Source organism: Adiantum capillus-veneris, chromosome 17 (assembly GCF_014529385.1).
Source record: "Adiantum capillus-veneris isolate H3 chromosome 17, ASM1452938v2, whole genome shotgun sequence".
Taxonomy (NCBI): domain Eukaryota; kingdom Viridiplantae; phylum Streptophyta; class Polypodiopsida; order Polypodiales; family Pteridaceae; genus Adiantum; species Adiantum capillus-veneris.
Window position 1 is genome coordinate 137,518,725 of NC_140947.1, and position 27,067 is coordinate 137,545,791.

At 39.6% G+C, this 27,067-nt stretch overlaps 1 protein-coding gene across 2 annotated transcripts in view; it reads left to right on the forward strand.

Annotated features, from left to right (window-relative positions):
* The window catches only part of LOC147438157 (nuclear intron maturase 2, mitochondrial-like), a 37,608-nt gene extending 29,967 nt beyond the window's left edge, over positions 1–7,641 (forward strand). Inside the window, exons 2-3 of one of the 2 annotated variants that reach the window (XM_086487492.1) lie at positions 6,833–6,999; positions 7,091–7,641. The gene's annotated coding sequence lies outside the window, so the exon portion shown is untranslated. Of the gene's footprint in view, positions 1–6,832 lie in introns of both variants that reach the window. The other variant, XM_086487491.1, reaches the window with a different exon arrangement.
* The last annotated feature ends 19,426 nt before the right edge of the window (positions 7,642–27,067 follow it).

The window sequence follows — 27,067 nt, forward strand, 5'->3', positions numbered from 1 at the left end:
TGTACAGTGCGGTGCCAGGAGTGATGCCCTGCACTCTACGCACTGTCCTCTCTCTCCTCTATGGCAGTATGTTATGCCCCTCTAGTGGGCTTTTCAATTGACCAATGTACAGTTGTGTGGGTTCATGCGCGATTGCCGAGGCAAGAGCCTCTTGCACAGGTACTGGATTAGCTAGCGGCTGATCCCCCGTAGGTACAAGTGAATTCGGAGAGGTTTCACGCCAGAAATCTCGTCCGATTCAAAGGGCAAGTAGCCCTACAGGTGCGGGAGCTTGAGGACTTGCTACGGATGCGACCGGCACGCGAAATGGAGCCCGAAACAGTAAATTACAGCCTGCTGTGTATTTTTGCAGGTTTAGGGTTTTGGCCCTAAACGGTCCCTAATACCCCCAGGAGGTTCGGGGACGTGAGGGGACCGCTGTACAGGTGATCTGGCGCATTTTCGGGGCTGAAAACAGAGAATTCAGCGTGCTGCAGATTCTCGCCAGGTTTTGCAAAGTGCCCGTATGCATCGGGAAGGTCATTCAATGCGGGGGAATACTGACTGTGAAGGGTCCTAGTACAATTATGCTGTTGAAATCGGGCCGGAACAGTTGAAATTCAGCCAAGTTTGTGCGGGGCAGCTTGTAGGGAACCACAACGTTTATTCCCTCTTTTAAGCAATAAAGAAATACCGAAAGGGGCCCCTAAGTTAGGGGCCAATCTGGTGTCGGTCTACTCATACAGGTGCAATCTAGCAGCCTGTAGCCCTCTCCCCTTTGTTGTGTCTTGAAAGTACAGGTAAAATAGACGGCTAATAATGGGTGAAAGCTAAATCAAGGTTTGAAGTAAAGTCGACCGTCCTTTTTGGATTGAACAGGCCGGTTTCACAAGGGGACAGTTGTACAGGTGATCTGGCGCATTTATGGGCCAGAAAACAGAGAATTCAGCGTGCTGCAGATTCTCGCCAGGTTTTGCAAAGTGTCCGTATGCGTCGGGAAAGTCATCTATTGCGTGGGGATACTGACTGTGAAGCGTCCTAGTACAGTTATGCTACCGAAATCGGGCCAAAACAGGTGTTTCTTAGCCTAGATTGTGCAGGGCAGCTCGTAGGAGATCACAGGTTTTATTCCCTTTGCTAAAGAATAAAGAAATACCGAAAGGGGTGCCAATTTTGGGGCCTACAAGTTGTCAGTGTCTGCTCGGAGCATTCTAGCTTTCGAGCCGTGTGTGTACTTAGGTGTTAATCCCCGTTACAGGTTACCTTTACAAAGTGCTCTGTGTGTGTCTAAAGTAAAGAATTTCGGGTGAAAGCCAACACCTACCGCCCTACGGGCCGGTTTCACGTAGGGGTGTTGTCTCTGTCGAATTCTCTGAGAGAACCCATTTGTGCTACAGAAGGGATCGGATTCTTTGTAGAAGAAGAATCGTTTTGAGCTCTGATACAATTGTTACAGGCTTGGACACTCCAATTGAGAAATCAATAGCAATACACAAACAGAAATTGCAAAAATCACTGAACTTAAATAGCGAGAGAGAAGGAGAGTCGACACAACATGACGGAGTTCCGAGCCAAGACGCACTGGCCCCAAAGACTGGCGCCCCTGGGCCCTTTTGTAGACTTTGGCTTTTATAAGAAACTGCTGACGTGTCAAAGCCTAAAGAATGGAGTCAACTTACAGATGTGGCCGAGGGGCCTAAACCCTAATTTTTGCTAGAAATCCTAACTGTTGAAACCCTAATTTTGAAAACCCTAACCCTAAAATTGCAGAAACCCTAACCCTAACCCTAAGGGAAGCAGACACATTCCGAAAATTGCACTGACATGATGACGTGGTAGGTTGTATTAATTTTTGCATTTTGCGCTGGCTGATGACGTGGCAGGCTGTACGAATTTTCGTAAATTGCGCTGGCAGCTTTTTGGCTTTGCTTTTGCACCAGAAGCTTTTGAGTTTTAAAGGCTTTTTATTGTAACTGCTTTTTAGGCCAAGGGCCTTTAAATATGAGGCTAGGGCTCATTCTCTGGCATGCTTCTTGGAGAAAGTGCAGAGTCTGGAGTATCGGCTTGTATTGTGTTGATGCAATATAAAGAAATACAGAAAGGGGCGCCAAGGTTTGGGGCCAATACTCTCTGGGGTGGAATTCCGCCACTCCGTGTCGCGTGTCGTCTCTCTCTTTCAGTTCAGTTGTTATTGAAGTGTTAAAAGTTTGCTCAGTCTGTTCTCATGGAAGGAACCTAACCCTAATTTTTGGTGTAGGTTTCAAGATGAAAAGTCAGTCGACTTTTCGAGCTCGAGTGATGGCGAGATTGCTTTTTAAGTTTGAGTTCTGTTTGATCTTGTTTGGTGATTCTGTTTGGAATCTGTTTGAAATGGATGGTATCTGTTTTGAACCTGCTTTGGTGCCGATTTGAAATGTTTGACTCTGGTTTTAATACTGGTTTCATTGATTGGCATTGATTGGTGATTTTTACTCACGGGTGGAGAAGTGAGAAATACTGTTTTGGTATTGTTTGAACCTCGGAACGACGCAGGCCGATGCCTAGGGAGCGTTTCGTTGTATGCTAGAAAACCTCGGAACGATGCAGGCTGATGCTTGGGGAGTGTTTGGTTGTATGCTTGAACCTCCAAGCGACGCAGACTGGGGTCTGGGGAGCGTTTGGTTGTATAGTCCTCTGAGCTCATGGCTCGGACCTTTTTTAGGTTATTTGTGGAGGGAGTGACGAGGTAGTCGTTGAGTAGCTTCATACCGCAGACCGTTTGTCTCAGGGGAGTGCTCAACGGCGCTGTTTGTTGTGTCTTGTAACATGCATATGTAAGCATTTGTGTTGCATTGTGATGTGCCAATTACTGAATATTCCTAATTGGATGAGATTACCTGGCTATGTAATTTTAGTGCATCAAGACACCCGTGGAAGATCAGTACGGTCTGGGTGTGATTGCTAATTTTACTACGCCGGAATATCAAGAGTTCTGATCTGGATGAAAGGAGAAGCTAACTCCTTGATCAAAACAGCCGAAAGGAGAAGCTAACTCCTTGATCAAAAGAGCAGAAAGGAGAAGCTAACTCCTTAATAAAAAGAGCAAATTGATTGTCCCTCGGAATGACCCTCGAAAATATGCTGTAATCGCGGACGATTACTCTCTTTCAAGAAGGGGAGATGTAACAAACTGTTGACGTGTCAAAGCCTAAAGAATGGAGTCAACTTATAGATGTGGCCGAGGGGCCTAAACCCTAATTTCCACCAGAAACCCTAACTGTTGAAACCCTAATTGTGGAAACCCTAACCCTAAAACTGCAAAAACCCTAACCCTAACCCTAACCCTAAGGGAAGCAGACAGATTCCGAAAATTGCACTGACATGATGACGTGGCAGGTTATACGGATTTCCGCATTTTGCGCTGGCTGAGGACGTGGCAGGTTGTACGGATTTTCGTAAATTGCGCTGGCAGCTTTTTGGCTTTGCTTTTGAACCAGAAGCTTTTGAGTTTTAAAGGCTTTTTACTGTAACTGCTTTTCAGGCCAAGGGCCTTTAAATATGAGGCTAGGGCTCATTCTCTAGCATGCTTCCTGGAGGAAGTGCAGAGTCTGGAGTACCTGCTTGTACTGTGTTGATGCAATATAAAGAAATACCGAAAGGGGCGCCAAGGTTTGGGGCCAATACTCTTTGGGGTGGAATTCCGCCACTCCGTGTCGCGTGTCGTCTCTCTCTTTCAGTTCAGTTGTTATTGAAGTGTTAAAAGTTTGTTCAGTCTGTTCTTTTCTATTGGCACGTGGTGCCCGTCTTGTGACAGCTTTCACCCGAACCTTTACTTTAGACTTTAGGACACAAAGAAACTTTGCAAATAAAAACCTGTAACGGGAATTGACACTTCAAACACACACGGCTTACCAAGCACCCTTTCGGTATTTCTTTATTGTATTTAAAGTGGGAATAGAATCTGTGATCTCTTACGAGATGTCTCGCATAATCCGGGCTAAAAATGACCTATTCTGGCCCGATTTCGGTAGCATAATTGTACGAGGATGCTTCGTAGACAGTATCTGTCCACGAGGACGTGGCAACTGTTAACTATGTCACGAAGCCGTTTCACACTGGCCATGCAATGTCCACTTGCACCTTTTCAAGGGTTCTATGGAAAACAAGTAAAAATAAAATAAATAAAAATATGTAGTACATATTCAAAGAAGGCAATAGGAAAAATACACCCATGGAAGAGTCGCCATGCCTCACTAGAGTCCTGGCTCAAAAACAATTGGTATAAATCCTGCTCTAATCGAGCTAGAAATGCCGACTTCTCTCTCTCTCTCTCTCTCTCTCTCTCTCTCTCTCTCTCTCTATATATATATATATATATATATATATATATATATATATATATATATATATATATATATATATATATAGAGAGAGAGAGAGAGAGAGAGAGAGAGAAGAGAAGAGAGAGAGAGAGAGAGAGAGAAGTCGGCATGAAGCGGTAGAGTTCCGCTTCCAAATGCACTGGCCCCAAAGTCTAGCGCCCCTTTCAATACTTCTTTCTTGATTGATGATCAGTGAGTACTCTTGGCGTGAGGTGAGCTCTGTGCAAACACTTAGGGACTTCAAACACTTTGGCAATGGATCTTATGGTGATCACTCTTTGACAGTGATACTAGAGGTTCTCAGCATTACTGTCAACATACCTCCTTTGAAGTGCACCATTCTCAATTTAGGCAGAAATCAACAGTGCCTTCTTCGACTTCAAGGTCCTACTCACAAGTTCGGCATTGTAATGGTGATCAAGGCAGATCTCTCGTAAATGTTTGACTGAATCATGGTAAAGGATGTGATATGTTCAACTGAATCATGGTAAAGGACGTGATTTCTCTGCGGATCGGCATTCTAAAACTCAAAAAGGATTCTCAAAATCCAAAGCATGATGGATTATGCACGGTTTGTGCTCAAATGTTTCCTCAGGATGGACGGAAACCAGCCTCTGAGTGCAAAGGCAAAAGGAAACTTGTACGAAGGCAGAAGGGAGCTTGTAGATGATCACCGCTGGTATGCCAGCATGCAACCAAATTGTTCAAATTTGCGTAGAAACCCGAATGCAGAAGCACCATCAACCTTTGGAAACCCTGTTCTTGCTAAGGCCAGTGAAACAACGCAATTATTAGGATCATAGTTCATAACGATGGTAGTATCAAACGAGACTTGAATCGTAGTGATCCTCGCCAACCAGGTTCTGAGTCTCCTTGGATTTCTCAATGATAACTCCATTGATATCTTGGTGGGCAGTGGATGCTCCGATATCTTTGTCAGTACCAGCTTAGTCCATCATGCTTTGCCTGCCAACCCTGAAGATATTGTGCTAATTCTTTCTATCTTTTGTGGTGCGTATGCCCTATCAACTACTTTATTTTTGTGCTAATTTTTTCGATTTCATGCTTCTTTTAGTGCTAGGCTTCATTATGGCTGAGTCTGCCCTTGATCTCTGGAGTCATGACAGAAACTCAGTACGCTGAACTTTGTGTTGATGTATGCTCATGTGTGTGTGCGTGTAGTGTGTGTTGTGTTGGGGAGCATATGTTAGTACCTAGTTCTACACCCACTATTGGGCACTGACGACGTTAGTGGGGATGTCGTGGTATTTAGTCAATACTATGCATGATGGAGCTGATGGTTATATTGTCTTGTGGGTGACTACCATGGGTCTATACCTGGCACTTTCCTTCAGGGGTGAATCTGGGCTTATCCTGGATTCATGTAGGTATACTCATTTATCCTATGGGATACGATGTGCTATTGGTCAGATGCGTACATCATCGCATCAGCTAGAGATTGAGACTGGTAGATTTAGGAGAGTACCAGCAGAAGCCAGGATATGCCCGTTATGCCATATAGAGCTAGAGACAGAGTTACATCACATTTGTCATTGTCTGGTATACTATGAGATACGAGTCCGCTTCCACTGTCTATTCAGAGAGGGCTTTGGACCGTTGGCTAGAGTTATGAGATATCAGGATTAGAGATGTCTTGGGTTGTTTTTGCTAGAGCTGCACAGACAGCGGGAAAGTCTCTTGAGGAGACCAGGTAGTGGGAGACATTCACAGAGGGAGACCTCTGACTTCTTTAGAGCAGGGACTCAGCAGCTGGGTGTGCATGCTTCACAGCAGACTTCAGAGCCCACTTCTACCAGAGGTATATTAGTGGAAGAGCTAGACGGAGACTCCACCAGAGAATCAGGACTATCCTAGTAGGACATGAGAAGGACTATTTACAGAGGTGGACATTGACGAAGCTCTTCGACGACCGACGCAATACTTTCTTGGACAACGCTCAGTGCCGGGCATCCTCGGGCATGGATGATGATGATGATGATTTTCAGTTTGACGATTAGTCTTTCACTTTACTTCATTTGATTTTTGTACCCAAATATTGGATTAGATCCACAAGGATTGTATCTGTTTGGTCTCATAGGTCATTTTGGCCTTTTGAAGATGTTTAATATAACATAACGTTTCATTTCTCTCTCTCTCTCTCTCCCCCCCCCCCCCAAAACATGGTATCAGATTCACCAGTTTGTAACAGCTTGGTCTCATAGGTCATTTTGGCCTCTTGAAGACGCTAATATATCATTTCATTTCTCTCTTGCGCACGCACATGCACATGCCATCTATCAAATTGTCCCTTGTATATCACTTTTCTTTTTCCATCCATTGTTTCTCATCAAGTGTCTGGTTGCTTTAAGTTGCTGCTTTTTCTGGGGTTCTTTCTTCTGTATGTTTGCCCTAATATGCTTAGGTTCATGCTGAATTAGACAAGAACTGTTTGTGAATGGACCATCACAATTCTTTTTTTCTTTGGGTTGCAGGCATGACTGTAGTGACAAGAGTTCTACGATCCGTGAAGTGATTCTTCGGCACTCCTGATGTTTCGGTAGAGGGGCTTGCTTTCCTCACTTACTCATTAATGGTTTTTAGCCTGAAATGGCTCAAAGGGGATGGCAGAATTGCACAATACCTGATGGTCACTCATCTGGTACTCTGATGTTTTGAAATGGCTTGAATGTTCTACCTGTGTTTGGAGCTGGCTGCAGTAGTTCTAACTGAGTGCGGTGATTATAATTCAGCTGGGATGCCATTGCGTTTGGTAAGAAAGTGGCGAGTGTCTTCATATGGAGTGGTGAACGTTGGGGCAGTGGAGATTTATCGGGCTGTTAGCGTGGCTGCATGCTCTCATAACTGCGATGTTAAAAACTCAATAGAGCTGTGCACTAAAGATTTTTCAACAATCTTTGCTGTCGTCTTACTCCCAGAATTGAGGAATACAGGTTGCTCAATGCAAATTTACGACTGCAAATGGATCATTGTATGGAAACCAAGTGGATGTAACGATTTTAATGTTTGGAAGGTTGCCGGAGATTAGTGTTGTTATTGCTGCTGGGTCTCTAGTATCTTTAGCGAAAATGTCAACTGACAGCCAGTGGAGAATTTGTTTGAAAGCTGGGCGAATGACAGCAGCAGAGCAACAACATGAGTAGTGTTTGACAGTTAATGTTTTGGTGGTGTCACCCTGGGAGGCAGAAGTGTTGGCATGACAATTGCTCTGTATAACATGCACTCAAGTTTGTGCTAACTGGTCATGATTATGGAAGGTTTTGTTGAGAGAGTATGTGTTAAAGCAGTGAGATATTTGCTTGAAGTCTAGATTCTCTGTACGGTGAACGAATGTATTGTTAACCTCTATTTATTGAGCCGCTTCCTCTAGATTAAGTCTGGCTTTTTTTTTTTTTGCAGACCTTCGGTTTTTTTAGCTTGGGTCAAGATTATTAGGTTGTGGTGAATGTGGGGCTAGAGTTTGGTGAAAATGATTTTGGTAGTGGACACTTGGAAATCACTTTTGATTATTGCATTTGGAAATCTTCTCTATTGCCTCTTCAACTGAAGCTAATTACTGTTCATATCTTGCACCTATGGCCAATTTTGGGCGATCTTCACTATTCCACCATTTTTTCTCTTACCATTATCGATTCTAGTTCCAAGAGTTATATCGGGCTGGCCCATACTATCTTGTTTTATAATGCTGTGTGATGTCCTCGAGGACGGTCTGTGTTAGTGCCTCACCAAAGGCAATCACAAATATTGCATTTGGATGTTTGAGATCTTACTTTCAATTGGCTGAAGTGTTATCAAATGCAAATATTATAGATTGTGCTTGCTTGCAGCTACATACTTAGTTGCACTTATTCTTATGGTAATGTGTTTATCCCACTGTGTTCAGTAGTGGTTGGGCTTGTATGGTGTGAATGTGCCATCAACAGAACCAAATCTATTGCTGATGCAGGTCCAATTGTTTGCAGCACCCTTACACGCCAATCTTTGACTCGTGGCACTCTTCTATCACCCAATTGCAGTAGATTCCCGATTGCATTTCCCTCTTGCAAGACTTGTCGGGTTGGTCTTGTAGGTTTGTTGGTGCCGTTGCTAAGACATTAAGAAGTCTACTAAGTCTTCTTGTTGCTAAGGTCATGTCCCTAGTACTAATATTTAACAAATTTTTCTGACTGGACAAGAATTTGCAAGATTTGGAATGCTTGCTTGTGGTAATAATCCTGTTGACTACAGCGACTTTGGTTGGGTTGTTTCTATTAACACTCGAAGATTGACTTCTAGAGAATTGTCATATGATACTTGTAATCACTTTCGACGAGTGATGAGGGAATACAGAGAACACAATCTGCAAAACTTAGGGACTTTGGAGCTCTTCTTGTCAGAGCTTTGGAGATGTTTGGGGATTCACTGTCCTTCCGTATAATATCATGCGAGTGTAAGGAAGGGGTGTTTTCAATAGGGGCACAATTAGCATATACAACACTTATTTTTCCATATCTAGCAGTTTTTTTTTTGTGTTCGTGTGTCTGGGAGTGGGAGGGGGTGGGGGGCAACTGTCAATCACACAAATTAAAATACCTCTTAAAACACGCAATTTTTAAATCAAAATTTCTAAATGTCCTAAAACATTTCCAATTGAAAATTCTTATCATTTTTGCAAACGTCTCTGTAGATATTAATTTTTGTAGCCCTTCAGCATAATAGAAAATGCTCCATTTTGCGGTGTAAACACTATACCCTCATGTCGCACAGTGCTCAAAAACCCTATGCTCTTGAGTGTATTCCCACCTACAAATTGAGAGGTAACTCTTAACTTTCAATTTCAAAGCTGAGTTGATCAAAACATTTAGAGAAAGTTTTAGAAACCAATAATTGGCTAAACATGATAATATAGATGTTTACGCTAGTATTAGCCCAAAGTAAATCAACAAGGTGAGGAAGCACAAAGGCATGCTAAGTTAAGGGGAGTATGAGATTTATGAAGAGAGTTTTAATAAATGCTTAAAATCACATGGAATTATTGTTGTGTTTTAATAGAAATTATATTATCCATTATATATACATAAGAAAAAATGTTTACCAAAATATCCATGTAGTTTGTAAAAATTTCCAAAATACTTCTTAGATTTCAAAACTTCCAAAAATACCCCCAATATTATGTCATAAATTTCCAAATACCCTTCAAATTTTCCAAAATTCCCAAAAACCCCTAGTTGTGATATTAAATATCTCCAAAGATTAAAAAAATTGTAGGCTTTCATAAGAAGATTGATTGCCTATGAATACAAGATGCTAAAACTAGAATTTTGAGTTAGTTATGTAGGCTTTAGAGATTAATTGTTTCATTAGTTTTAGACATATTGGCCTTCTTTGCGAAGTAATTTGTGACAAATTACACGCTAATCATTCAAAAGCGCATCTCAATTGTCAAAAAGGAATAATCATTAAAACATTTTGAACAATCCAACCAAAATAGATACAAGGGTATTTTGGAAATCTTTGGAACTTGAGGGATATTTTGGGATTTTTCACACATTAGGGGTGTATTTTGGTGATCTTTCAAAATAATAAAGTGAAAGGTGTACATTGCCCGTCATCATTTGAAACCAAAATAAAATAAAATAAAAACAATAAAACAAAAAGATACATTGAAAAACTAAAACAAAAGAATATTTAATGTCTATGTAAAAAAGGTAGATTCAATAAGCATAGAAATTTTTGTGAAGTCTTTAAATGAAAGGACTCTTTATGAATCAAAATATTAAAAAACAAATATTGAATCGACACTTCACAATATGGATCAAACTATTATGTATACACCCTTTATTCCTGCTATAGCCTTTTATACAAAAAATGAATGCAGCTCTCAGAAATAGCATTTGAAAGGACATGATGTCTTTTTCTTTAAGACTTTTAAGGATTTTTGAGGGACATGTTTCACAACTAGAATTGAACAACCTTCATCCAATAAAAATATTGAAGTCACATTAGTTTCAACCCCAATAAGTTAAGGTTCACAGTGGAAATGCTTTCTTGTTGTTGTATAGACAAAAGTTTCTAAAGGACAACTTTTTTCCTTGAATGACAAGCAATCGCAAATTAAAGATTCTTCAATACTTTTTATTTTTTTAACATCTTAAATGAATCTTATGATTTTCACTCCATAATAGGTACCTCATCGTTAGGGTCTATGCATTAGTTTTAGAAATGAGACAATCTTTGTTGCTAAAATGATCCTTATTGGGCTAAAATTTCAAAATCTTGGCTATTTTTAAAGGTTTTCTTGAAGAAAGTTGCTAAAATTTGACAAGTTTCGGTGTTAAAATTGGCTACATCTTTAAGTTTTCACTAAAAATTCGAAAAAGTTTTGAGCGTGAATTTTTTTCCTCTGGTTATGCTATTACAACCTAGCAACCAAGTCTGTTGATTAAAATGTCATGATAGACTTAAATTCCAGATAATGGTTGTGTAATGGATCCATGGATTTAGAATAAATGTTTGTTGACATGTGGGATCCTATTGAACCAATGTTCACATAAAATCGGCCTTTAGTGCATTTTCAACCGGCTAAAATTTGAAAACCTAGGCTAGGGACTGAGTTTGCCTTGAAGAAACTGGTAAAGAATACAAGTTTTAGGGAGAAACTTAAAAAATTCTTCAAATTTTGACAAAAAAATTGGAAGAATTCTAGGTATGCCCTTTTCCTCTCTGGTTAGGAAAAAAGTTTTTGGTGAGAAGTACTATCTCACGTGAAGTGGGGCTTGAACTCATCATGATTGTGTTTAGTTTACATATTTTGATACTTTCACAACATTAGATCAATTGGTGTTACAAATGCTTTGACGTGTAGCCTTTATATTATATTATAGCCCGTGAATTTTATTTGCTTCTTAACTATCAACTATGAAGAGTTCAAAGCACCTATGTAATTAATTTTTTTTAAAAAAGTTTTGCAGTAAACTAGGTTCAGAGAGAGAGAGAGAGAGAGAGAGAGAGAGAGAGAGAGAGAGAGAGAGAGACTGCCGAACCAACCAACTTGGGCCATGAAATAGATGATTACACAATGGGGGCTATGTGTTTCTTATATACTAGCCTAAGGGCCCCTCAACAAATTGCCTCACTTAAAAGTTTGAAAAATAAGTAAAATAAATACCTAAAGCCAAAATAAATATTGACATGACATTGGGCCATTCACTTGAGATGCTATAACTTTAACACCCTCTTTGCAGCTCATAATGGACATATGTAGGAAGGCCAACTCGATGAAGAAGCTACCATGGACACCCTAGTAGTACATCTACTATCAAATATGCCTTTAATTTGCAACTACCAACCCACTCCTCAGAAAAATGCCATCTTAAGCATGGGTTGCCTCACAAAAAATTGAAATGTAGACCATAACACATCCAAGAATCCCCATTCGTGAACTATGAACACATCACGTCCACACTTTTCTAGACAATGAACTTTTAAAACACATCGTATCCATAATCTGGCCAACAACAATGGATTGTGTGCACACATCCATAGTGTTTTGTATACGTTGTGTTGGGTCCTTGCCAGATGCATGTGCCTTGAACTCCAACACATGGGTCCAAATCGTTCGTTAGGGAGATTCTTTTGCCCTCTCTACCGCTCATAAGCCTCTCTCTAGCTAAAGCATGTTGTAGTAAACACTGCCCGTAGCCAAGGCCAATGTGGTTGCTGCCACGTGAGACATGTCGTTTTTCTCAATGGAATTCTGGTCACCACTGTCCTCATCAAGCTTCCCTTTTCCTTTGCCCTTTTTTGAACCTTGAACCTTGCCCTTGGAGACAATGATGGCTTCCACTTCAATGGGAAAATAGCCGAGATTATCACTCTCTAGATTTTCCCTCATGATTTTCAAGCGTAATTCTCTGGCCGCCATCTTACACTCCTATAGAAACTTCGTAAACAACAAGGTAGCTACCTGGGCATTGGATGGTATACTTTCTACATCTGAGAATTGATCTTGGTCCAAAATGGTTCTTTTCTTGTAGAACCTTCAATCCCTAGAGGGTGAATCTACTTAAAAACAGTGGATGATGCATTTATTCAATTAACAGTTTGACCCCCCACTAATCGAGAACACTTTGTATTTGCTATCAGACAAAACCCCTTAACAGTCTCGCCAAGTTGGCTAGCTCGACACTAGTCTTCGTGTTTATGGGCAGGGTACCCACCAAAGCCAAACTCATAAATTGGCTATAACGCACTAATGTCCTCAATCACAGTGGATCAATTGTGATTTCCCGATACCTTGCAAAAGGCTTCTTCTCAATACCTGTTAACGATCAGGAAATAGTGGCTAAAAACTTAGCCAAAAGCCCCCTGTTCTTCAACCAGGCACCAAAATGCGTACTTCCTTGGGATCCTTCTTTGAATCCACTGATGCATTCAAACACATGTGCCTGGTGCGGGTGTTCATAAACCTCCCGTTGTGGTTGAGGAACAAATTGAAAGACTTGGCAACATCCCCTGGTACCTCACTATTTGTGCCATCTACAAGGGCAGCAGGTTCAATAACAAATAAGGTTTGCATATGGTGGGACCTCAGAAAGCCCTAGCCCAAGAACATTGTAGTGAATGTGGGGGCCAACGTGAAGTTCATCCCATTGGACTTTGGTACCTTTTTTGGTGGATGCTTAAAGTGTAACAAATCCAGGAACTTTGCAAGGTATTGTTCGCTGCCTCGATCATGGCAGTAGGCTATATTGATGGGAAAAAAGACAAGCCAGCAACACCTCAGACATCTACTAAAAAATGGGGGCCCCACCACATAACGTTATCGAACAATTAGGGAAGGATAAGCAGCTTAATGAGAACATCAAAAACCTAGAGAAATAAGAGAAGCCCTTGCAATCCCACAATAGCAATGGAAAGGCCACCCTATGATATCGATTCTCGTCCACCGTCCATTAGAAAACGAAAACCCCAGTGTTCCAATTCTTTTTTGTTGTCACCCTCCTTTAGGAAGGAGGACGAAGGTTGGCAGCATGTATCCAAACATTTCCTATAAGCGGTTTAAATCCCAAGAATATCATCACAAATAAGATGGCAAGCTCACAGACTATGTGGGAAAGTGCCAATGGAGGAGGACATCAAGAAAGAGATCATTGAGGAAGATTCCTTGAAGTGGAGGAGTTTGTACCCATCTCTCAATAATGTTCGTACCCCTTTCTCAATAATGGAAGATGCCACTATCCAGTCATGGAATGTGAAAGGTTTAAAAACTTGGAAGAAGAACACCCTCTTATGGGAGGAAGTTAGAAAAGATAAGGAAGTTAACTATTTAACCCATCCAAGAGCATCACCTCTATGCTTCCAGCAAAAGTAAGCAAGCAATGGGGAAGAAGATGGTATTTTATGGAGAAGGAGTTGATGGGTACAATGCTACCCTCACAACTGTAGACAAGGCCCTAGAGCCTAAGGTGGTCTAAAATCATCCATCCACAAGAGCTCTAGGAGTGAGGGTCCATTGGGTGATCAACCAATCACCATTATTAACATATATGGCACTTGCACTGCTAAGGAAAGAGCAATTTGTGGGTGTACCTCAAAGACACCCCTGTAGAAGAGGAATGGATCCTTATTGGAGAGTTTAATATGGTGGAGAAGAGAAAGGACAGAAGACGCTCCTTAAGTCTGCTAACTAGATATGAAAAAAGAAAATGGCTAAGGTTGTGTGGGAAATGGGAAATGGTTGACATGTGGGAGGCTGGTGCTTGGAACAACATGTCAGGCTTTACGTACACAAGTCTGCAGTATGACCAAACCGCATCTCGGCTTGACAAGTTCTACTACTCTCATCAAGCCGACCAGATTCTATTGCTACTTGAAATGAAGGTGGTAACCTTACAGTCTCTGTCAGATCACTTGCCACTTTTCATGAAACTCAAAAAATCCAAAGGAGAAGGACAATACCCCAAAGGTCTAAGAAGCTACTTATTATAGGGGTGCTCCTTTTCAAAGATTCTCTTTTCAAAAGCCTAGTCAATAAAGCTATGAGCAAGCTTTGTAAAGAAGTTGATTCAACAAACCCTAAAGCTTGGGATACCTTTGCCAGGAGCATTCAAAAAGCGGTAAAAAATTCAGGCCCAAGAATGAAGAAGTCCTACGAGGAGAGTCTGAAGCAACTTGCAGATAAAGTAGAACGACTAACCACTAAAAAACAGGAAAGGTCAATCTCCAAAGCTGAGCACAAAAGGTGGCTGGAAGCAAAAAATAACCTGTCCGAACAACAACTTGAGGAAGTTAGGAAGGCTAGATTATTATCCAATGAAACCTACCTATAGCGAGAGGTGGCTAATGAAGCAAACTTCTTCAGGGCCCTAAAAGTCAAGAGAAGTAGAGACCTTCTCCACTCGCTCACATATGGGTAAGGTAATGTAGTGAAGGACCAAGATAAAATGGCTAAATTGATGTTGGACCACTTATCCCAAATCAGAGGCAAGCACTCCCTTGAAGTGAATGAAGCCAGGAAACTCTTCTCAGGAGTGTCAAGAAGACGATACCTCAATTATAAGCCAACTCGCTTGAGAAGGCTTTTACTGAGGAGAAATGCTCCTCTGTGCTACATGCATGAAGTCCCCTGGATGGGACGGATTGACTACTAAGTTCTTGGAAGAATTTTGGGAGGATCTTAAGTCCTAGATCATGTGAATGACTAACCCGGCCTTGGTCGATGGAGTCCTAGAACAAGCATAAAAAGGGACCTAATAAAATCTACCCCAAAGCAAATCTGTTGCTCTTAGCTGAAACACTCCTGTCCCATTACTATGATGTTAGCGATATATAAAATTATTTCCAAAATAGCCCTTAGGCTCTCTCCCATCTTGGACAAAGCAATTACTCCTCGCCAACATGGATTTATCATCTCAAAGGAAAGTAAATATATGATAACATTTTGGTAGCAATGGTTGGCGTAGGGTACACAACCTCCACCAAGAAAGAGTCTATCCTGCTTCAGCTGGATGTAGACAAATCCTATGACCCGATCACATGGTCATTCATAGAAGATGTCATGAAATCTTTGGGCTTTGGGCCGTGATTGTGTCGGTTGGTTCACCCTTGGTGCTAGCAGCCAATCTGAGCTCCTTTTTAATAATAGAATTGTGGGTGCATGCATTTGAAGTCAAATAATCAATCAAGCAAAGATATCTGCTAGCCCCATTTCCATTTTCCATCGGCTCCCATCCTCTACTTACCATGTTTGAAGACAGTGCTGCAAGAGGGGAGATCCACAAGCTGACCCTGCCTAACAATGACCAACTATTAGAGAAATTTTTAAAGGATGACTCTCTTCTCTTCCTCAAAGCTTGCTTTTGGATAATTAGGAAGGCTCTAGAGATTGTGCAAACATTTGCCACATCCTCGAGGTCGAAGTGCAACATTGAAAAATCTAGGTTGATTTCACTTGTAAAAAATGACTCCTTTGATGCATCTATGTAGACTGGAGATATAGTATCAAAAGGAAAGATCTTCTGTCACCCGGGTGGTCCGCTGGGGGTTAACGTAAGGCACAAGCAAAGATTCCAATGGGTCTTAGATAAGATAAGCAACAAGATGAAAATGTGAGAGTATGTCCCACCTCCCTTCTCGAGCAGGGTGAAGTGATCAATTCGTTTATGCTCTCGTACATAGCCTTTACTGGTCCGCTCCTCAAGTTAGCCAAGTGTGACTAGAAAGAATTCTTGAAAATGGTGAAAAGATGCTTATGGAAAATTACACCAAAGACTTGATGCCCTAGCAGTGGGCCAAATGGGAGTCTATCATGAGACTAGTGGAGCAAGGTGGCATCGGGATCCTCAACTTTGCTATCCACGCAGAGGCTCAGTGTGCCAAATTTGTGACCTCAATCACTAAGCAAGACCATATGTGCCAAATTTGCGACCTCAATCAATAAGCAAGACCAGACGTGGGCTATTATGACAAAGGACATGATTGACAAGGTGAAACTTTTCTCTCAAGGTGTCCAATGGAAAGACCTAGAGGTGCATGACAAATTGCTTACCCCTCAATGGACCAACCTAAGACTAGGAGACATAACAGGCAAGCTAGAACAAAAGTGTACTAGAGAAACGAAGGCTTTGGAGTGGATAGAGATAAGTAGGTATTTCAAAAATCCATAACTCATTAGTCCCGTTGGTTCTCTAAAGCAGGAAGCATCTTATTGAACCCATTCTGGAGAGAAATTGCAAAAAAGATCAATAAGAAAGGGCTCAAACGACTGCTTATTTTTGGGATAGCAACAACAAGAGATGGAAAGGAAGAGAACAATTGGCTACCCAGTTCCACCCTGATGGGATTGAAAGACTGATGATCAAAAAAGCTGTTGAAGGGCTTGAGAGCTCCTTATTGCATGTATGCGAGTCCAAGTTCAAGTGGAAAGCGTGGTGGTGGCCCAAGAGCAGACACTTCTTTATATTGCAAACCAGAGGCGGGGGGGGGGCATAGAGAGGCCATAGATGAGGAGGGTAGCCCCCTCCAAGTTCCTCATAGCAGAGAGAATCGCCTTCCAGCACCTCTACGCACATGATCCCCATCATGCTATATCTTCACCACACCCTATCGTAGCACCATCTTCAAGCTCCTCAACTTCATGCCTTACAGATTGCAGGGAAAACGATGGAGCTGCTCCAACAAAACCCTTACCTCCAAATATTCATCTTAGCTTCTATCCTTAACTTTTCTATGGTTTTCCATGTCTATGATTGGGTGACTATGAATTTCCATGTCTATGATCCAAAGCTGGCTTTCATTTTCCTTCCTCTTTCTCTATCATTTGAAATGCTTCAGGACATTGTGTGAGCCATGGTTGATATCGCATCATGCAAGAACTACTCACAATTTCCACTTGCAAAATCAAAGAGGAGAACATGGATGTTGGATTCACAATATCTCTTTTGGCAATTTTTGAATGGAGTTGTGGTCAAACACGATTGTGAGTTATCGGACTTCCGTGGCTACATGGAAGATGAGGCTCAAGTGAATTGAAATGCAATTCAAGAGGTGTAAAATGGAGGGGGAAAAATGTAATGCATGGAAGGGAATGCCCGTGCAAGTGGCATCAAAAACACATCTTTCAACTTCGCTTCAAGTATGTTGTAAAACATGCTCAACAAGACAATGTGCGTAAAGTGGAGAACAACAACATTAAAAGAAGTGGAAATTGTTAAGGCAAAATTGATACGATAATGGTGGTGCAATGGGCATGTCCAAAATCAATACATCCCAATGATGGTTATATGGATGAGCTAGTGGAAGATACAAATAGCACACTGGGTGCCATTAGAAAATTTTTGGACCTCATATGGGCCTTGTAAAGGACTTTGATTAAGTTGCTAACTTGTGGGTGCTTAAGGAGACATGAGAAACCACCAAGTGGTTTTTGGCCTCTTGAATGCACCCCTCTTCCTCTTGTAAGGACTATAATAGCCTTGTGGCTCTACTTTTGAGTTGCAAGTTTAAAAAAAATGTTTAAAAATGCTAGATTCAAATCTTCATAGGGATTTTAAAAGAGGTTGAATATTTAATAGCCAATAGGTTTCTCAATAAGGCTTTCAAATTTTTTTGGAAAAAAAGGTGTATGTATGACTCTCACTCTATAATAGAATATGATGAGAGATGGATCTTATTAGTATATGCCATTGGGAGTCTGATGATGATGACTACTATTGGGCATTGCCTTAAATTTCTCTCGCATGGTCTCCTCTTTATACAACAAAATGTATGGAGGATTTCTAGCATGTGTGCCAGTTTGGCCACACCACACATGAACGCTACTTTTGCCCGCCTTTGAGTCTCTAATATGGCCACGCCATGTGTATGAGACCACTTAGTCTTAACTTTCAACATTTAAAAACCTCTTACTTGAATTGTGGTTGCCACCATTTTCAAGTTCCAAACTTGAATATTCCCTTAATATTTTAAACTTTGTGCCAGGAAGGATCCTACCCTCCATAACATCTTTGACAAGTGAAACATACCCTCCGTAACATCTTTGAAAATTGAAACCATAGTGAAGCCTTCCACAAAGTGGTTTTGGTTGGCTAACCATGAAAAATAGAGGAAAAAAATTGACATACCTATTGCTTCCTAGGTAGTAGGTGGTTGATCCATTCCTAATCACTCCTTAATCAAAAGAGCTCAATTGGAGTCAAAATTTTCTTAATGCAATGAAAACAATTGTCAGAGTCAAGATACGAGAGTTGATTGGTAGGTGAAGGTTTTGAAGAAAGATATCTCTTTTATGACACATGCACAACAAACATGAAAAATACAATTCTACAAAGAACAAAAACCATATCTTACTCATTAGGAAACCACATTGGGTTTGGGAATAGTTTACAACTTGATTGGCTAGGGTGCTCCCAAGATGGCCACCCATGCTTTCTCATTTAGGTTGCAATCTAGCCATGCCAAATTGTGGCTAGCTAGACCATTTGAATGTCTTATAATTTTGTTTCTAGGGTGCCCTATCGTAGGGCTTCTTTTCCATATTTAGATTTATAGATTGTGGGTTTTTGCTATGTTTGATCTACTGGGATTTATTTCCATATAGAGTTAGCCCTGCCCCCTCTCTCAAAGCATCGAGCATTTGTGTGGTGCCATCCCCATGGGGAGTGCACCTTGGTCCAGAGAATGGGCAGCTTGCCCTTTGCATTTTCATTATTCTCTCTCTCTCTCTCTCTCTCTCTCTCTCTCATTCTTCTTGCTTTCGTTCCACTTTGACAAGGTTTACAAATCATTGTATTCCTATGCCTTCGACATCAACACAACTCCATTGCTTGTTCTATCATTTGTAAGACCATGATCAACACACATTTTTGGCTTGTTCTTGTTATCAATAAGAGTAGACCTGTGAATCTAGGAATTTTTATTGTATATGATAAAACTTTGGAATATCTCTGAAGGAATTTATTGAACCTTCGCCTTTAATAAGGTAAGAGATTTAACCATTGCATCTAATAAGGTAAGATATTGAACTTGCATCAAATATTTTTGTTTCATAAATGCAAAGAGCGAAGATTAAATAGTTTCTCCTTCTTTTCTCCTTGTTGCAATGTCCTTATCAAAACATCAGATAAGGTTATAGTAAGTCTTATGAGCACACCCAAAAATAGGGCCTAGAAGTTATAACGATTTTGAGTAGATAAGGACAAAGCTTGGTTTGGGTATGTATCTAGGCATACAAACCTGTTATTTTTCTTGCATTTTGTTGACTGAGTTGAATTTCACTCTCGAAGGAAATCTTTAATTGAGCTTACCCCATGCAACAATTATATTGTGGTTCTTGCACTTTGGAAAGTTACCTTATGGATCAAAAAGCGCTTTTGAGTGTAGCTTCCTATCGGATGAAACATGGAAAGAAAAAAAACCATAAGTAATGATGCAATCATACACTTTGACAATACATCCTTTTTGAACTCTCCTTGTGCAGTAAAGAATGGACTTGGAAAACACATAGACATCATTGATTAGTGTAACTAGTCTACATATTGTGAGAAATAGCTTTTACACTGTCTTTCTCTTTGTTTTATGACATCTCTATGCGTTTGAAAAATGTCAAAATCCACATTCTTTCATATTTTTTCAAGAGAGAAGAGAAACTTTATGGATTATTTGTTATTTTTCATATAATGTCCCTTTTTTCCTAGGAAGATCTTAGCATACCTGCTACAATACCCTGTGGCGTGACACCCTTTTGCAACCAGAGTGCTACGTATGCACAATATCAAGAGGAGGAGAGAGAGAGAGAGAGAGAGAGAGAGAGAGAGAGAGAGAGAGAGACTAGCATTGGGTACAATCTCCCCCTGTGAAAAAATGAGATTCTTCCTTTTGAATGTAGGAGTTTTGCTGGTTTTCTTGAATAATTTGCCCCATCATAATGTATATGTCTTGGGCTTTTGGAACTTTAGTGTCCATTTCCCCATGCTGTAGAGGCTTCTCAAACAATTAAAATGTTATCTCAATGTCAACTTTAAGTCATTTTTTTCCCTAATCTCTCAAGACAAAGTGGAGCAATCCCATGCTTCAACAACTGAGGATCCATTGACAAAACTAAGAAAAGAAGAAGCGGCAAAGGCATCCCAAGAGATTGCAACTACAACAACAATTAAGAACATAACATTAAAAGAGCAATAAATCATGGAATAGCCGGGGCACATAGACCCAATCTACTCCCTCAGATCATGCTGCTAATCTTTCGACGTTGGAGCCACAAGAACCATCTTTGGATGAAAGAATACTACTTGCGAGTCATCAAGTGGATGCAATTGAGGTGGTTGGAACTTCTGAAGAAATGACAAAGGTCAAAATTCAAGTCAAGATCAAATGGAAAATCCGGGTGAGCAAGAATCTAAGGAGCAAGATATGGGCGAGAAAATATTGTCACCACACAAGAGCATAGACACCATTGAAGTTGGTGGACCTTCTCAAGACCATGGACAAGCTAGCACACAAACATCAGTAGATTTTGATAGAGTAGAATAGATGCTCTATGAAGAAAACTTCAAGTTTTCAAAGACTTTGACATGGATGTGATTCTTGGAATGCTCGAAACAAAATTTATGAGCCACAAATCAATCATTCCCATTCAAGAAAATAAATTATACAAGGTAAAAGTTGCATATGGAGCCAAAGTGACTAAAGAATAAAGCTTAAGGAAAAATGAGAGAGAGAGAGAGAGAGAGAGAGAGAGAGAGAGAGAGAGAGAGAGAGAGGTCTTAAAGAGAAAAGAAGAATCTGGAAGAGGATTTGCACCTTACCCAAGAAGATGTTTAGTCTCTCATTGCAGAGGATAGCCAAAATCTAGAAACAATACAACAGTTGGAAGAAGGGACCAAAGAGCAACAAAACAATGAGAACATTTGTTACAACTTACGACATAGTTAATCCACTTTATCTACAAATATTGCTAAATTTGGTGTTACAAACTTCAATGGACACTCTATCAAGCTCAATACATGATGAAGAATTGGCAAGACTAGATAGAGAATTTAAAGTAGAAAAAGCACATTGACAACTTCTAGTTAGTAACATTATGGCCACAAATTCTTAAAGAAAACAAAGAATTAAAGAAATGGAAGAACCATTAGACAAGGGAAAAGTAAAAATGGAGCAAGAGATCAAAACACAACAATCACTTTGGCAATGTAATTTGATTCAATACTACCATTAGAAGTGCTCAAGTCTAGGTCAAATTTTCCACAAGCATCTTGCAAGCGGATTCTCTCTATCAAGATTAAGAGCCTCAAGAGACAATGGTTCATGAAAAGGAGGAAATGGCAAAACGGATCAAAGAGATGCCAAAGGGAATGACCAAAGAATACATGAAGTGGGAATTGAAGATTATGTCTTCAATAGCACTACATGAGATGCTCTCACTTCCTCTACTCAAACATGAAGTGTACTTATGGAGAAAGAAGTTGCTGCCAACCCTCAAACTCAATGCACAAGGGGTTGCAGTAACAAATAAAAAAGAAACACTGATATTAATAACTGACCTTTATGGAGAACCATGTGGCTAGAGAAAAGTCTTGCTCATGAAACATATCACAAATTTACACCTCAACATATTAGATTCAACCCCACTTTTGCCCAATCTCTAGAAGAATGGCATGGATATCTTTTGTCGCATGGAAGATCGCTAGAAAATAATGCTCAATTATCCAATGTTAGTGAGTCTCTCTGAAAGGGAAATTCCCTCTCAAACTTACATGGTGTAGACTTTGAGAACAACAATGACTCTCTCAAGGGATGTTTAAGATTTAGCATGTTATATGTTGTGCAAAATTTCCAAAATGATAATCCCAACTATATAATCTTTATATGGTGTGGAGTAGGCTAGACAACCATGGATGGTGTTCATTGAAGGTAATAGGGGATTATGTTGGGATCTATGGAATAGTATCTCAAAGAAAATAATCATGGGATGTATGCAAGGTTCCATCACATTATTTGCAAACCTTTGACGAATGTTTTGTGACAGGGTTTATTGAGAAAGAGTTCTTGATTTTTAACCCACTCACATGGGAATTGCAAGCTAGGCACATTGTGTAAGATCCCCAATTTTTGGGTCTCTTTTAAAAATATGAAAACTAGATTTCCAGCATACATTACTTTATTTTTGGTTAGGATGCTTCTGGAATGTTGGAAGGTTTTAAAGTGGAAAGCAAGGCCATGTCCATGTTTTGATAGGTTGACAGATGCTTGGTTCAAATTTGAAAAAGAATTGCTTTCTCTTTCTTTTTGTGCTTTTTGATGCTTTTTTTTGTGAAAAGTAGGGCCATATTTTTAATCTAGAAGTTCTAGGGGAACTAAGGTTCAATTTTGTAAAAATCTAATTTTTGAGTGCTTTTGCACTTCTTGCATCTTTCGGTGCTTTTTGATGGAAAACAGGTCCATTTTCTAGTTCAAGTAGGCTATAGATGAAGACACGGTTCAATTTTTGAATTTTTTTGTAAGCTTTTCGTGCCTTTTTAGAAATTTTGTGCTTTCTAGCATTCCCAACAAGCAATGTGCTTTTTAAAATGGTCTAATCTCAAAAATATTATTTTTGATCACCATATGCCAATGAAAATCGAGCATACGCTAGAGAAACAAGATTAAACAAAATTTTTATGGGAATTTGTTTTTATCAAAAGCGGCATCATAAATACACCGAGGCGGTACAATAAGTGTTCTGATTATATCGCAAAATTGTGATATGGTCTAGTCCACTTATGGTCTCATTAGTTGTATAGATGTTGTTTTACGGAGCCAATTACTGCAATTAAATTGAAGAGTATGACTAGCGTCGACTTAAAAAAGTAAAACCCTTGTTTAAAAAAAAAGACTTGAGTCTTTTTCCAAAAGCAAGATCTATTCCTCGCAAGAGAGAGGGACAAGATCTGTCAGCTTGGGGGGCACTCTGACCTGACATAAATAGTTTGTAAAGAGCAATACTACTCAATTTTCACGATTGTTAGTTGCATAGAATACAATGAAACTCTACATACGTATTATATAGAGGTGGTGCAAGCTCTCTATCACCATCTCCATAAGAATATCCCTCTTGTGCATGTGAATAAGAAGAAGAAGAACCATCTTTCTACTCTCTTTCTTGATTCTCTTCTCTTTTTATGGTGTATGCACTCTACATCAACTTCGTGGCAGAATCCTCTATGTAGCACTCATCACCGCTCTCTTGTAGAGAAGAAAGAAGAATTTTGATCACCAATAATCACTTCTTCTTCACGGTAAGGAGTTCTAAATTCCATAGCCATCATTTATTTCTCTCTCTAATTTTGTTTTCAAGAAACTACGCACTCGATGGTTGCTTTTCAATGTACATAGGCAAGTATGGGCTTCCCAGAGGTGTAGAATTATGTTCCATGCTTGTCCCATTGTGTTTAGCATAGTGATATAAGCATACAATGTGTTTATGATCATGTAGATGCATAACAAGAACCCTTTTCTTTAATGTTGTCACATAGGCGGTAGGGACACTATTTTGGCCGTATCTCCTAAAGCGATATGAATCAGGTTGGACCCTTTGAATCAGAGATTAAAAGTAGTTTGTTAACCTAGCAGGACATAAGAGTGTCCTTTTAGGGTTTTGAAAAAAAATCAACTCATAGTATATGTGTGAATTTTCAAAAATCTTTACATGAGCTTCAAGCTAAGAACCCATTCCAATTCTGAAAAATAAGTAACATACCTATCCCTTTATTTCTTGGTCATGACAAGCTTCCAAAGTCAAGGTAGCTAGTGCTGCATTTTACCAAAAACAACATACTTTCATAGTTACCCCCATGGTACACCATATATAAAATTGTTCATGCTACAATCCTATTTTCCCCATGAACTTCAATGGGTTCCTAGTCTTAGTATATGGCTGCTATAGCCACAAAAAATTCTTAAACTATGTGTAGAATTAGATACCAAAAAGTGGCATTTTTTGCATTCTATTGACCTATTCTCCGTGTTTGCTTGCCCACGCCCATATTTTGCACTATATAACGTGTCTATTGATATATCTTGGTAGTTCACCCTCATATTGACATCCAAAAACTATCAAAGACATGCAAACATGTATTATTATGATCATTCTAGACACAACCAAAAGACACAAAAAATTGTGAGAATGAAAAAATTGGGTTCCACATTGCGGTCATCCTAGCCTCCTTGAAAAAAATCTACTTATACCCAAATTGGGTTTGCATGCTTAGATATGGACCTAAGCTAGAAGTTGACAATGTTCATTGAATGTAATGACCAATATTGAACATAATACATTTCTAATTCAAAATGAATGTGATTTTGGTAAAGTGAAATTTTCTTTTTGACTTTGTATTTTTAGCTCTTTGGGGTATTAGGATCCCCAAAACTCATGAAATAAGCCTTACATAGTTATGAGACTATATGCATAATCAAAACTACCTTTGTACAACATGAACATATCTAAAAAAATCATGAAATTGTGAAATTTCTCACTAAATCTTTATCGAAATTTTTTTGATAATTAGGCAATAGCTTTGAATTATACACTTGTTATGCCTTAGAAGCCAATTTTATGGAAAATGATAGAAAATAGCACACATTTTTTGGGACAGTTTAGGTTGGAAAATCCTTATCAAACACCATGTTAGAGCAAAAATCAATAGGCCAAAAATATTTCAAGTTTTTTTCAGCGCATAAGCTATCTTTGTGAGTATCAAACATTCAAACACCAAATTAGTATCTCCTACAATAATTCTAGGAAATTGCTTGGTTAACATGACATAAAAGTGTCATGTTACCAATCTAGTGTTAATTAAACTCATCATTTAGAGTGTATTCTCTTTTTTTGCTCCAGTGAAGAGTTATGGTCAAAATACAGCTTGCTGTCCACTGCACTTAGTCACTCAAAATAATATAATCTCTTGCTACATGTAATTGGAATTACCATCATGATGGAAAAGTTCTTTCAAGTGCGGATTGGCCGCAAAAAATTCAGCCCTCTATATTGTGTCAATGTCTAATTTTTTTGAATGTCTACATCAATAAATTATCATAATTAAATAGTGAAAAAATTATTTAAATGATTATTATTGTAAGTTAAAATTTAGTAACAATGGCTATTAGAGTTTTTGGTCTTCCTTTCTTGCTAGAGACCAAAAACCAAGTATGTGGTGCATATGTAGTATTCATTCTCCCATTTGCTTCACCTCTCACAACCATGATATGGTGCTCATAATACCCTCACTTCAAGGAATAGAGGGATGCAATGCTTGCTTTGCCAATGTGTTCCTAGTGCTCCCAAACCAACTATATGGTGCATAGGTCGTGCTCATTATCCCATTTGCTTCACCTGTCACAACTATGGTGTGGTGCTCATAATACCCTCACCTCAATACCTTTTATAGTCCAAACTCTATTATGGTGGGTAGCATGCATATGTTCCCTATCACTCCCTTTATCACGAGTGCTTTCATAATATGGTCCCCAAACATGCTAATTTGTGTGTACATGGTAATGTATCCTTATTCTCATAGAGTATATCCCTAAATTTATATGCTCTCAGTGATCACCTATGTGAGAGTCCCAAAGACAAATATCTTGTGCTATCCTCTCATATCTCCTTGTGCACCCCCCAATGCATCCCAGGTAATGTGCCAGTGACATATTTTATAGGTGTAGGGGATGAAGAAAACTAAGGCGGATTCCAATTTTCACCATTCATTCTAGAGAAAAGAGCACACATCTAATTCATTTTAAAAGGGCCTTTAAATAGGCTTCCACTAGTGACTAGACTGACTCAGCCTCCTCCTCTCACAAAAGCATCTTTCCATTCTTCCCATACAAGGAATTTAACAAACCCCTCAAAGTTACAAATTGTACACATCCATGTCCTAGACACCTCTAGTGGTAGTGTAGCTCACCCATGGTGCCCCAAGTTCCTTCAATCCAACAATGAGTGGCCCAAACCCCAACAATGTGCATGAAAACAATACAATGGGAAAATCAAAACATTCTTTCAAAGGTTTTTTGACCTCTCTCAATTCTCTCCTCTTCATTTCTATCTCCCTCTTCTAAAAAATTGACTTTCCATTCAAAACAGTCCCTAGCATAGTGTCCTCATCTTCCATATCTATGACAAATTACATGTCTTCATCCTTTCACTTGACCTCTTCCTCTCCCTCAAATATTTTGTTCCTCATACCTCCTATGAATCCAATTCAATTGAAGAAAATGCTATCTCTAGTTGGTGTTGTTGTGGTTTGAACTCTGGGTTTTGCACGGTGCTTTAAATAAGTGCAAAGATGTACTCAAGGAAATAGTGCATGAGGTGATACTTGGTAATTTTAAAATTATTTTTGGTGTATGAAAACAACCATAAAAAGAACTTGTGGGAATGCCGATAACATACAAATAAAGCTTATGCAAAAAAAAATCAAAAACTTATAAAATAAAAAACTACCCATAGCTTGTGTGGGACAACTTATTGCATCCCTTTTTGCCTCTAAAAATGCCATGATAACAACTGCTCTTTTAATAGGGAGTGCAAGAATCACTGCATCGCTATGAGAATGATCCCATGGGTCAAAAAGCTTGAAGTAATCCTATAACACAAAAAGCTCTAAGAGCGTGTCTCCCTACTATACTATTTTGTGTGGCTTTCATGTCGAGGTGTTGGGTACATGTGTTATCACTTCTTCCCTCTGTGGTGT